Source organism: Lepidothrix coronata, unplaced genomic scaffold (assembly GCF_001604755.1).
Source record: "Lepidothrix coronata isolate B3197 unplaced genomic scaffold, Lepidothrix_coronata-1.0 Scaffold2, whole genome shotgun sequence".
Classification (NCBI taxonomy): domain Eukaryota; kingdom Metazoa; phylum Chordata; class Aves; order Passeriformes; family Pipridae; genus Lepidothrix; species Lepidothrix coronata.
Window position 1 is genome coordinate 148,811 of NW_016690182.1, and position 14,551 is coordinate 163,361.

Below are 14,551 nucleotides of genomic sequence, written 5' to 3' on the forward strand. Positions count from 1 at the left end.
GGATGGACAAAATCTGGTAACATTTTACCTTCAAGTGTGAAAACAGAACTTAGCTCACTTTCTGCCATCTCCTCCTCTATGTCCTTGGAGGGAAGAGACACTTTCATCTGCACTGGTGGGAAATGTCTCCTCAGCATTGAGGACAAAAAGTCATTCCTGACACTTGGCACAGAGTAGGCTCAAAATCACAGCCTGAAAGTGCCTGGGTTCTGTGAAGGAAATATGAAAAAAAAATTATCGAATAATAAATTTGACAGAACTTATCCTAAACAATAGCAATCTCTGTAGGCTTCTCAGAAGTTGCAAGGCACACACTTGCAAACAGAGGTGCCCTCAGGAGAGATCCACAACACAAACTGGGCCCCTAGGCTGGCTTTGGGCTGCATCCTTTCATCTGTAATACACAGCTCAGGCTGACCTTTAACTAGGAAAAATAAAAAAGGGAGGTGACTGTTACTGAGTCACACAGAGGGGAAAAAAATAAGGTGTGAATTACGATGGGGATGAATGGAGAATATTTAGAAAATCCTGGGAGGCAGAGCATTTCGAGAAGGCTTTTGGATGGGGCAGACACACTAGCAAGCACTGGGTTTGCAGAAGTAGTTGCTCTGGTGCAGGTTTGCCATCAGGTTTCCCTTGGTTTTCTCAGGATATATGTCTGAAGTCTGAGATTTCAAAATCCATGGGCACTTTTGAAAATCTTGGTTCCTTATATATTCCCACAGTGCTCCAATAACTGTGTAGCCTTGAATTTACTTAGCACTAAGTGCTGCTACAAGGGTCAGGACCGGTATCTGTCTAGGAAGCTGCTGGGTCCAGATCCAGCAGATTCAGCCCCAAGATATGGCAGGGAAACCACCTCATTTTCTATCCCCTACTGCAAGGAACAAGCCCAAAGAGAAAGGGAGAATCCTCAACATCTGTCCAGTGCTCACAGAAGAAAAAGAAGAAAAAAAATCTCAGGATTGCTCTTTTTCCTCCAGTGCAAGGTTACAAAGTCAATATAATAGTGTTGCACAGATACCAACCTGGCTTTAACAAGCTGTGGCACAGTCAGCAACACCGTGGTGACAGAAGCATGTTATCCATCCAGAGGCTCGATGATAATCATCACCAATTCATTCACTTTCTTGAGAGAGCTTTGCAACCAGTGGTGGCCACTCTATCTTTTGCTACTGTGCTCACCCCACACAGAGTATGTGGCCTGAAGCAAGTTCAGCCACACTCATGGCTACAGGAGGAACAGAAAAACCCTCCTGGCTGACTTACCTCCACATGGACCATTCACGTCACGAACTCAGACATGGCTCCAGGACCCCTGCCCTCACCAACAAGCCGAAAGCTGCCTTTACTTGGGGCTGCAGGGGGGAACCCAGAGACTGTGCTTGCTGCAATGCAACCTCACGCCAGTCAGAAGAGTCGTGCAGAGGAAGGTGGAGAAAAAAGAAACCACCGAGAATTAATCAAGCCATCATCAGTGGCTCCAGGTGCAATAGCTGTACAAGAAAAACAAATAAATCAACCCACGGTTAAAAATAGCCTTTTTGATTACTGTCTTCAGTCTTCATCTAAAGACATCGTAACGACATAGTGTTCTCTCAGGAACTAACCCTTGGCCCATACTTTACAGCTCCTGCCCTTAGAGCCAGTCAATACTCGCAGAAGGTAGAGAGGTAGGTTGATCAGAGGTAAAAGATACCTGTACTGTACACATTTGCTCCTGCTGGACCCCTGGACGCTGCCCACAGGGGAGGAATGCCCAGCACCTTCATGGCCACGCACAAGCCTTCACAGCCAAAAAGCCGCGTCAAGCGAGTGCAGCCATCAGCCACAGACCACGGAGTGCTCACTTTGGGCAGCTGACCTCGTGGGAGATGCTCATATGGATGCCTGCGTGTCCCAACAGGGGCTGCAGCGCTGCACCTCTGAACTCGCACCCGCCTGGGTCTGCAAAGGCACCCCCAGCACAGGCGCGTCCCTCCCTCGGGGCAGCCGCCGGTCCCGGGGGGCTCCGCTCGGGTCCCAGCGGGGTTCACGAACCCGGAGAGAGATGGAAGAGGCAAAGCAGGGACACGAGTAACGCGTTTGTTAATTGTAACTCTTTTAGGCTAATTTTTAAACGTCACCGCCCCCTTAACAGAAAAACCCGCACTGTCACCAGTGTCGCCGTTTCCAAGCAGGTTCTCACCGAGGGCTCTCCGGCCCAAGGGGAAAATCTTGAGTTTAAGGCTCAGAACCGACCCCCGGCGGGGCCTGGCCCGCGGAGCCGCGGGGGACGGCGCCACCTGCTGCCCCCGCCGGGCACTGCAGGCGCGGCCCGGCCGGGAGCGGGGCCGGGAGCGGGGCCGGGAGCGGGGCCCCTCACGTTAAACTCACCGCCCCGGCTGCTCCATCACGGTCAGGCAGCGGGCGCTCCCGTTGCCCTCGCGAACGGTCCGTCTGTCCCGCAGCCCCGCCGAGCCCGTGCCCTCAGCCACGGCCCGAGGCGGTAAACGTCCTGAGTCCCAGGGCTTGTGTTTGAACCCCCAGGTGGGCTCAGCTAATCTTAACTGTGGCATCTTCCCGTGTCCATGTCCTGTGGGGAAAGGGCAAAGGGGAGTAAGCAGCACCTGTGTCCATCTGTCCTATTTTGATACAATCTCTGTTATATTTCCTTTATGGATCATCCCAGTTATTAGTCATAGAATCACAGAATACCCTGAGCTGGCAAGGGCCTACAAGGTCATCGAAGTCCAACTCCTGGCCCTGCACAGGACAGCCCCAAGAATCCCATTATGTGCCTGAGAGCATTTTTTTCCAAACACTTCTTGAAGACTGTCAGGCTGTGGGGCTGTAACCACTGTCCCGGGGAGCCTGTTCCAGCACCCAACCACCCTCTGGATGAAGAACCTTTTCCTAATATACAACCTAGACCTCCCCTGATACAGCTTCATGCCCATCATGGTCACCAGAGAGAAGAGATCAGTGCTGCCCCTCCACTTCCCCTTGAGAGGAAGCTGTAGACTCCGATGAGGTCTGCCCTCAGTCTCCTCAGCTGGCCCAGACTTTTCAGCCTCTCCTCACACCAAAGTCTTCCCCTGGATCCAACTGGTGGATAATAAACCCCCACATTATTACATGAAGAGTCCATCATATGTAAACCAGTCCCACCAGTGCTGGGCATCACAGTGACGCACCTCAGCCCTACTGCCCCCAACATGCACTGCTGGGCCCTACATATCCCACAGGGCCTGCTCAGATGTGCAGTCCTTCCTTTCCTGCATTTACTCAAGCAATATTCATTGCACCTCTACCACAAACTAAACACTGTTTGAAGCGTAATGCCATCTACTCCTATTTAAAGAGGAAAAATCACTCTGATTATGCTCCTTGCTTGCAGCTTCTGTTTGCTTGCTCCAGCATTCTTCTGCAGCTCGGTGTTTATATAGGATACACAACCTGTAAGTCTAAGATTTGATTATACAGAAAGATGTTCCAGGAATGTTACACACGAATACATGACCTCAGTGTAGTCTGATTCATCCAGATTAATTTTTTCAGACTTCTGACCTCACATCATTTGCCCAAGAATGTTCTCATTTGACCAAGTACCACCAACTCTGACAGCACCAGGTCCTCACCCCATAACTATGTGTCCTCCTGCTGGCATCTGGCTCAAGGAGTCTCTGACAATTACAAAGAATAAGAGCTGGAGCTTTCCTGAGCTTGCAAGGAGAAGATACATGGTCCCTACTGGAAAATCCTGAAAACCGTGTAGTTCTTCTGAAATCATGCTTGAAAATAGATCTTCTGACTCACTAAATACTGAGTCACTGACCTGGCTCCACAGGATGAACCACAATCCTGCACTGTCCAGACCTCCATTGTTGGCTCAACACACCACAGCCACTCAACATCAGCAACCACATCCAGCCAGAAACTCACTGCCCAAAAGCCTCAGGATCTGCACAGTGCAGTCTTCTCCCTTATACCAGGTGAATCGTGGCTATGGATGGTGTTGTGCTTTCTCCCATCCTCCATTCGACAAGAACAGCGTACTGTCCCAACAGAAGTGCCAAATTTGGTACTGGGATAACAGAAGAAATTCAAGTAGCATTGACACATTTCCACAGCATAATAATCAATAGTGATTGCGTATCTCAACCACCTTGTAAACAAGCAGCAATGAACATGCACTTTGACATGAGTAAGACAACAAAGTTTCAATGTCTCTAGGTTATTTCTTGCTTTTTAATCAGTATAGGTTGATATAACCCACCTCTGCTGTACTTTTCTACCAGTATGGCACATCCATCTAGCTGTTTGTGGGACCGGCATCTCTACACACCTCTACTGTTGAAATAAAGACAAGAAAGGAAGGGGATTGGAAACATGATTCAAATCTTAAACATAACTTGACAACTACCAGACAAAAGATAACAGGGTGACATTTCCATAAATTTATACATGATATAGGTGTATGTGAGTTAAACCAGCAAAAGGACACGACTCAGATCTTTTCTGTTCTCTCAGAGGACTTTAATGTCATTTAATGGGTCACTGAAAAGATGAGGCCAACAGTTACAAATGTAACCACAGCCTTGCAAAAGCTTGGTTCAAACTCGTAATCTGCTAAGCATAGCTGGTGTAGTGTTGGGGAAGTCATTAAGCTCCAGAGCTTTCATGTAGTCAGTGGCGCAGCTCTGGAATTTCCAAAAGAATTAAGGAAATTGTTAGAAAAAAATATGTCTCTTCTCAGTGGCTGCATTGTCCAATGGAAAAAAAGAGAAACACCTCACGTGTGCTGTGAAAAGAAGCTCACTGAAATCTGTGATGCCATGGTAATGGAGATTCTTTTGATTTTTGGCTACTTCCTTCATCAATGGGCTTATTACTGTAAAAAAATTAAAGAAGAAAACAAAATACAAATATTTATCAGTGTGTTCCATTAAAAATTCAGAATATTACCATTATTTTCAGCTATGTTTAAAAAAACATGTTATTACTGAGATGGATCACTTATCCATCTTTATTAATAATTCCCTATTGTGAAAAAGACGAGTATCATTTTCCTTACACCTTTAGGGAACAAACAATTTTCCCATTTTCTACGACACTAATACACTTTTAATGGCTGTAAATTGTACACACATAAGAAGTGAAAGATTCCTATCATTTCAATCTATATGAAAGTTTCAGCTGCAGCATTTACCGTATTCTGACTCACTGATTTTAAAATTACACGAATGCCCCCACAGATCTTTTGAATTAAAACAAGATACAGCTTCTGGCTTAAAGTGTTATCCTCCTGAGGTAGGCAGAGTAATACTGCACAAATCTAGATTCCAGCATTTTTTCCACATCAAATGAGCATTTCTTGAGAAAATTTGACTGGTACCCATTGCCCACGTGTATCAAATGACCTGATCTGGAGCAGGATGTTGATTCATCACCACATCAGGCAATGAATTTCCTTGGGCCACACCAGCAGCAAGGGTAGTTGAAAGAGAGGGAGGGTTGAACAAACCCTTCAACCAACACAAAAAGGAGAAAGCAGCAGCTGTGATGAGACTCAAGGATTCGAAAATCCTTGTAAGACCACTCATGTCACAGCATAAAATCCACGCTCTTTGTCAGAATTTATACCGCAGTCAGAGGCCAATTTAGTGTTACCTTATTTGTGACAGTAGATCTGCTGCTGCAGTCTACAATCCACCATTAGCACATTTCTCTCTCTGCTGGCTTTCTGCAACCTAATGGTGAGACACCAACTGTTACTAATCAAATTATTAGTAGCTGGAGTAGATGCACAGGAATGGCCCATCCTAGAATCCTTCTCTTAGCAAGACCTTGTTGGAGATGAGAATGGGCAGCTGTGTGAGAAATTACAACAGTGCAAATAGCATGTCACTACTGAGCTTCAAACCCATGTTTTCCAAAACTTCTCCCAACACCCTCTTCCAGCCTCCACGTTGTGGAGTAACAGGCACCCAAAATGAAGAAAGCAGGCACGAGCTATTTGCCCTCAGTGCTTGAGGAGTGTGTTTCTGCACTGTGAACCTGTGTCCTTTTATTAAAGGTCATTCATCAGGTGCAACGTCAAAATACAACTTGTCTCCTGAACTGGTGGTACAAAATGTCTCAGATGTAACTAAAAAACCTCCCAGTAACTAGGGGGGAAGAGCATGCTCCATTTTGGAGGGGAGGGAGGGACAAAAGAGAGAGAGACACAGAGCCAGAGGTCACCACAGAGCAGATAAACTCAGAAGATATGGCTTCTGGAGGAGAACAATACATTCGTAATACAATTATGGCAGAATGGGAAAAAGACTGATAAACTAAATAGCCTTAACTCACTCCCCAAGTTCTAAGTGGTGATGTGTTCACTGGTTTAACTTTCCACCAAGATTACAGCTGTGTGACACTGGAGCCTATGAATTTAGATAGCTCATTGGTTGTAGGAGACTAAACACGTACCCATATCAAGTATGTTTTCAGATCCTTCAAACATGAGGAGAATTCAGGTAGAATATCATGTGCTACTGCCGCCTGCAGTCTCTGACACAGCTCTGAATTTCTATTACAGCTTTTATACATAACTTTCAGACTTCATTAATTCTGGTGGAATTATGATTCGTCTTTCACTTTTTTTAAGGTTATGTGTGACAAAAAAATTATGCTTTCAATTTGTAAAACCAAATACCTACGTGGGACCTGTCGCCACCAACAGAAGCTCCAAACAATCACACTGATGGGGTTAATTGGCATTTTAAAATAAATCACTGCCTCCAGATTGATTTATTTCCCCCCTTCTCTTTACACAACATTACGGCGTTTCTCTATAATTATTCAATGCTAAGTTCATGGGTTTGAAGCAGACGACTGCCGACTTAGGAAATGGTGTTTGATTTGTTGCCATGGAAACATCTTGCTGTAGATGTACTCTAATCCCATGACAACTCTGTCTCTCAAGAACCATTTTTTCTGACATAATAAAAATCTGATCAAGGTCAGATTTAATAACAATCTCAGTTCTCAGACTTTATTTCGCAAAGCTTTAGCAGAGCTATTTTTTTTTCTGAAGGGATTCTCTGGAAACTTTGTTTATTTTCTTAGCCAGACTGGAATTTATTCCCTAAAATATATAAACCTGGTGTGGTGTCATGTAAATTTACAGTGCACCTTTTGTTATGGTATAATTGCATCATTAAAAGAAAGTTACTTATAATTGTTTATATTGTCTTGACAGATGTTAACATTTTACATAACATTGTTCCCACTAATACATACATTTAGGATATCAATAATGCTTATCATTTCCTAACAACTGGTGTTTACATAGTAGCAAATGCCAGCGTAGCTTAACTTTTCATTGAGCTACATGTTTCATACTATAATGCTTTTCTGAACTATTTATCACAGGCACATTCAAACCTATAGCACCGGAGACAAGCACCAGTGTTTTATGTGTTCCACCAAAAAATAAAACCAACATACGTGCAGAAGAGTCATATTAACACAAAAAAAAGTGACTTGGAAATGAGGAAGTTGTCAAGAACTCAGGCATAAGTTTGGGAATTTTTTTCCCCTCCTTGACACAACTGTATTTGTCCTTCAGCACTTCAGTACCCACTGAACTGCCTTTGAACAGTAACAGCTCCCTGGGAAGAGAGACTCAGCTAAATCAGCTCAGCTACACACTTAAGGTTGGGCTTTGACGAGACAGTTAGCGCCTGAAAATGCTGAGAGACAAGAAGGTTTCGGAAACACCTTTTCATCAACTCCAGCTCAGCCCCTGGGCAACTGAGTCCTTAGGATTATATGGTCCCGACAGGTGGGGGAGGAACCAAACTTGGATAACCCTTAGGGACTTCTCCATTTGTGCTGCTTGTCCAGAATGACCTTAGAGCCCCTAGAGAGAGATTTTACAAGTTCGTCTCACCCTAAAACACATACCAAAAAGAGATCAAGTAAAAATCACAGCCTAAAAACCACATGATTTCTATTGATTGTAAAAGAAATTCAAACTAATTCAGAGTCAAATATCTCAGATCTGTCCCAAAAGCACCATCTGCAAACCAGGTCTGAGACAGTGAAGAAAATGGGAAGAATACACCCTTCCTACAGCAAAAATTTTTTTATCCATATCTATTTAGTCTTATGCCTATCAATGCTTCTATCAAAGAAAATATATAATTGACTTCCCTCTGTCAATGCGAATAGTGATCCTGGGACTCCTTAATACATTGCATGGCAACTACCCATATTTCTTCTAATTCCCCCAAGCACAGCTTCACACATATAGATGACTTTTTTTGTCTGTATCTTTTCAACCATCCAACACTGGACTCTTTGATCTGCTCTGGAAATTGGTATCACACCCTTGTGACAGGCATTCAGCAGCCTGTGTTACAGTACTGCTTTGGATCCACAGGCCAAAATGGATTATGCAAGACACTCTACAAGATAGATGGCAGGAAGTCCTCGCCTCAAAAAGACAGGTAATGGTCTCTGCCCAGTGGGTTTCTGGCAATCAAGTTCAAGAACTGATGTATCATGGCAAAGAGAATTACTGGGACCAACACAAAAATGTAAGGAGTCTGTTCAGAAAACTTTTATACTGTCATGTAGTTATACCACAAAGATATATGAAACCACAGAAACCGTCATTTAACGTAAGGATTGTAACAAATTTTGTACATTATTAACGTGTTCGAAACCAACAGCTTTTCCATATTGATTTTCAAGTGTGGCACCACAGGCAGAATATAAACCCTTCTTATAGCCCAGAAAAAACTGAGCTACATCTGTTCTTTGACATTACAGGTGATAAAGCATCACTTTGATGGCTCAGCTGAGATCAGAGCACATCCTAGGTACCACATAGACACACACTAAGATACAGCGTCTGCCCTGCAGAGCTTTCATTTTAAGTACTGTGAGACAGAGTGAAAAAGGAATTATTCATATTCCTGTACTATAGGTCAGGAAGCTGAACCTTGGGCTTTAAGTACAAGATTGTCCTTCTTTTTGCATTATCAGTGTAAACAAGGATTATTGCCAGTACTATTGTGGCCAAATAAGAAAATCTGAGGCAGCTTCAGTGAAGATTATATTGTGGCATACAACCCGTTTAAAGTATTCATGCTTGGCCCACAGGCACAGAGACAGAAAATACAGATGTTACTGCTGTCGAACTTTAAGGTACTGATCACAAACCCTGAGCCCTTTCTGCTGATGTTGTAAACATGCATGCATTTACACACACCAAAAGATGGTTTCTGCTCTGGAAAGCAAAGGGTCCCATGAGGATACAGCTGCAAGATCCATGTGTCAGTAAATACAGCATCGCTGGGCTGTCACTCTCAGCATTCAATCTCCAGGTGAAAATGCAATATAACAGAAAAGGCCACCCAGCAGGACGAGTCAGTCAGGCACTCTGCAGCAAAGGGAACAGCAAATCCCATTCACCCAGGCTGCCCTGCCACCCTCTTCAATAGAGTCAGCTAAAGGATTTGTGCTCTTCTCCATGCTTACCTTCAAGCCTAAAGAAAGAGGGGTTTAGTGACTTATCCCAGCGAGTGGACCAAGATTGTACAATAGCTGAGTGGTGTGCAGACACAGAACAAAAGGACACTTGAAACTAAAGCGATCAGAAGTTGCTTCTACATTAAAGATGATCAATGTCTATTTTTCTCCTGTGTACTCCGAGCAGGATCCCCAATCCAACCTGATAAACACTGGAACTTGATCACTAACTACAAAGAACAAGTTACAGACAAAAAAGCATCAATTCCAAATATTGGCTGATTCTTCTATTATTTTTTCTCAGAAAGAATGTCAATCCTCATCTATTTTTATCCAAGCTTTTTCTATAGAAAAATGAAAATTATCTGAAGAAATCTGTGGGTTTTTCTTTGGGTTTGGGTTGGGTCTTTTTTGGGGGGGGGGTCTGGCAGGGAAGAGGGGAGGAGGTGCAGGGAAGGAAGGGATTTCAGAGCCCCTATTTGGAGCACTTGTAAAAACAAAGTTGCCTTGACAACTGTAGCCATCTTTACATAGTAAGTCTCTTTGTGGAGTAGAAGGCTGTTTTAATTCCTTGTTTTTTCTCTCTGTCTACAAGGAGATCCCCTCCCACTCCCAGGTAAGGTTCTGTCATGCATACACTGGTTTTACTCCAGTGTATACCCAGAGTACAGCCTGTTCTCATTGACTAAATCTGGAGTTTTAATAGATGTTATTTGACTTTTAAAAGCATTTCATATTAAGATTTTCAGATTTAATTGACAGATATTCAATTTCAAAGTCCTACTCTCCCTTCATAAATTGCTAATAGTATTTTATCCGAAACAGAGCTAACCTAATAAACAGATGAAACTTTGTTGTCATTTCAGCTGCTCAGAGCTCTGGGCTGTATATAATTGCTCTCTTCATTTTACAGTTCTTCTGCTTCAGATTAAACTTTTTCAGGATGTTGCAATGCCAAAACACACGTTCTGACAGGAAACTGGCATCAAAGGTAAAGGGCTCACAGACATGTTTGGTGCTTTGAAACCGTAGGAAGAGAAGTAACTGCTTAATTTACAACAGTTATTGCAGAGGAAGAGAGGAGGGGAAGAAACAAAACACTGACTAAGGGACTGGAAGGAGCGCTCAGCTCTGGCACATCAGTGCCACAAGGAATAGGCACAGGTTACCCACAGAGGTGGGGGATGCACCATCCATGGAAACATTCCTGGTCAGGTTGGACAGAAATCTGAGCAGCCTGATCTACTCGAAGATATCCCTGCTCATTACAAGGGTGATGGACTATACAACCTCTAAAGGTCCCCTTCCAACCCAAACCATTCTGTGATTCTCCCCTTGGAATTCTGAATATTCTTCAGATTGAAAGAAAACATCAAGGGAGGGAAATCCTTTTCTGCAACAAAATAAAAGAACAGCCAAATAAAATAATTCATCATGATAAAAATTTCTTCATGCTGGGGGCTGGGAGGGGTATGCGTGTGTGTGGCTTCCAATAAAGAATTTGAATTTTTCAAGGAGAACAGACATTTTCCACCAAGCTTTTGATGCAGTTTTCCACTTAGTAAAAAATGGTTTTCACGGATTATCTTTAAATAGCTCTAGTTATAACAACAGCACCCACACATCTTCATGCTCACCTTTACAGGAATCAATGTATAAATTTATAACAGAAGACTTGTGGAGATGTATGTTAAATCATCCAGACTCCACCCTTCTGGCAGCTCTCCCTGGGGAACAGGCAAAGACCTAAGAAAGGCAATTCTTGTCACACACACACAAGTCCCTCAAACAAAAAGCCACATGTTGCATTATGGTACCTGGGTACACACCTGCTTCCTTCTCCACCTCCAACACCCCGTGGCAGCATTTCCAGAATGAACTCATACAAAATCTGGTCTTTGTCCCCTCAGTGTGCAGAACTGGCAATTCCATTTCCTCAGTTTGAAGGTTTAAGGCAGGTCCTTGCAGGTTCATCACAGGAAGTAGGTGGCAAATACGGCTAAGAAGGGACCTTTCCACAATTGGCCACCTGCAGCCAAACTCACCCTGTAGGGCACTGCTGGATCCCCACGTACTGTTGGAAGAAAACAGTGCAGCAACAGTTGGGAATGAAGCCAAAATAGATATGTGTGTGTGTGTGTGTGTGTGTACATGCATATACACAGACAGAAGAGCAAACACAATGATCAGGCACATGAACGTGAAATACAGTTTTAAAAGGCTCAAGAATAATTGTAGAATGTCCTGGTTAAATACTATTTTGGTTCAATGAAATATTTTGTTGCCATCAGATTTTGAAGAAGCAGAAATTAACTTATGGCACTTTTTTTCCACTCACAGTCAAAAAATTCATAGGCAAATATTCTCATTTTTCTGTTTACAAAACTATGGACTATTTATTTTCATTGAAATTGTTATTCTTGGTGAATAATACAAAAATAGATTTGTATTTTAATAATCTTTTTTTAACCACACCTTAAAATGCTTGAAATAAAGACTGATCGCTTATGAACTGAATACCAATATAAAAATTGTTTTGTTTTGGTTCTTTTTTGAAAATAAACTTTTGTCTGGGATCAGTTCTTCAGTCAAGTGACAAGGGAATCTTTAGAACACTCTAAAACATTGTGATCCACTGCAGCTTTTCCTTGGATGTGTTGAGTAAACTACTACAAGTCACATATTACTCTGAGCCTCAGTTTCCTTTGTTGTAAAAGACTACAATAAGCCTGTCTTTAAAAAGCACTCTAAGGTCTGCAGATGAAGTAAACCATATGATAATTGCATCCAAGCAACCAACAGCAAAATGTGGTTCATCTCCCACATTAGTATCTGAATAAACATAGAATATGTTTATATTAGTAGTTAAATACATAGAAACAGATAATCAGACGGGAGAAGCCTATTTTCATAGGAATGACATGTAATGATAAGGATATTTATTATACTTTTGGAAGGACAAAAGAAAATAAAGATGAGTGGACATACATCTAACTTCTTTTCTAGGGTTGTATCTTGTTTCTTAAATCAACTGGCCCCTATTTCTCCTACTCAGAGGAATCTTTGATAATTCACATGTGAAATTAAAGGCATCTTATTTATTCAGTTATTTATTATTCTCTGTAAAATGAGTTAGGAATTTGTCCCTGTGAATAATGTTAGCCATAATAGTTAATTTACTCCTATTCATTGGCAGTAATAAAAATGTACAAGGGGATGCAGAAACATTATTATTTCTTGCTTGAAGTGCAATTTCATGTGGTGAGAAAAACATGCTAATATGCTGCAAAGTGCTACAGGAATTTAGTTCTCAAAGGAATGGTGGTATTAAATGTATTCTGACAAGAAGGGGCTTTGGAAGGGAAACATTTATCTTCATAAAGTCATTAAATTTACTGAGCAGCACTGCATTCTTACTGCAATCTGCTCACTCCATTAAAGGCAGAGCTGTGGAACGGTCTCTGCTGTATTAGGAGCATCTACATTTTTGAAAATTGTAATAATGGGGGGAAAAGAAGACTCAAGGAGGGGGAAATAATATGTCCTTCTTTAAGAGAACCTTCTGCATTTAAAAAAAAAAAAAAAAGCACCAAAAAACCCCCACAACACAAACCCACAAAAAGCTTCAGAAATCACCACTCAAAAAGAACAAGTTTCACTGCCTACCTCTGGAAAGAAATATATTTTAGGGGAATTTTGCAAGATAAGACTTTAAAACACTGCAATGAGGACTAATGGCTTTGAAGGCATTGGCAGCACATAACTGGCTTGTGAGTGGTGTTCAAAGTAAAGAGGTGGGTAGAGCAGCTTTGCACATCGTATTTGATCTGTAGCTACCTGTTCATGCCCAGGCTTATGGCAGTGAAATGGAATTAGGGCAAGCAGAGAACTCCTGAAACTGGAGATTCTCTTCTCAGTGCCATTGCCCATGCAGTTGGTTACTTTGTTTTTCTTTGTCCTTGATAGCTATATGTATTTTAAGCAAAAATATAAAGTCTGTGTGTATTGCAGTGCTTCAGTAACATTTTGGGTGAAGCCCAAAGTTCAGATAACCCAATCCAAAAGCTTGGGTCAAAGTCACACCACAATAATCTGCACAATTATGAAGAAGAAGGTCCTTCCTTCAGAGGAAGCAGGGTAATTTCTCTCATGCCTCAGATGTGAAAATTGTTGCAGGCACTAGAACCAGACCACACATGTTATTCTTTCCTAGTTCCATTATAACCTCTTTAATGACCTCCAATGCACCTGTCAGAGAAGGAAACTACCTGTGCTTGTTCTGATTATGGCAAACATCAAGAACAGAAAGTCAATTAAATAGCAGTCAAATATGACAGCAACACTGCAAAATCGTATTTCTGAACAACAGCCAGAGCCATCCACAACATGGTTACTGTGGGCTTCTTACATCAGTGTCACAGGGTGTCAAAGCTCTCCAGGAATTCATTCAAAACAAGGCAGCAGAAAACCATAACATTAACACCACAAACCCACCTGCCCTCCCAACCACAAAATGATAGGGACAGAGAAACACCTCAACAAGAACAACTACACAAGCATCAGAACCTGAACCTCATGCTCAGCATGACTGAATCTAAAGCCAAGGAAGACCAATACTCAATACCCTTTTTCACTACAAAGGGGGATTATCATACCTCCTTTAAATGATTTAGTTATAACCACACCCACAGAGTCTCTCAAAAACTCAGAAATGTCTTTGCCTGGCTTGTGAAAGCAAAATAAGGTGTTGATAGAACTAACAGAGCCCATTGTCAGAGGCTGAATGCAAGAGGCTTTGAGTGGTGCAAGGTCCAGAAGTCTAGGTAGTAACTGACTTCTGGGTCTAGTAGGTCTGAAGAATGACTTTCTAATGGGTGTACACCACAAGTGCATCGGTTCTGCAGATTAGTGTCCTCCCACAGTTAACATCTGGGTTAAAGGGCTGAACCTCCTGGCTTTGTTGTGTCTCTAAATGTGCCAGATAAATACAGTGGGTAGAAGTTAGATAGCCTGCAGAATAACTGTACAATCACACCAATTTCTA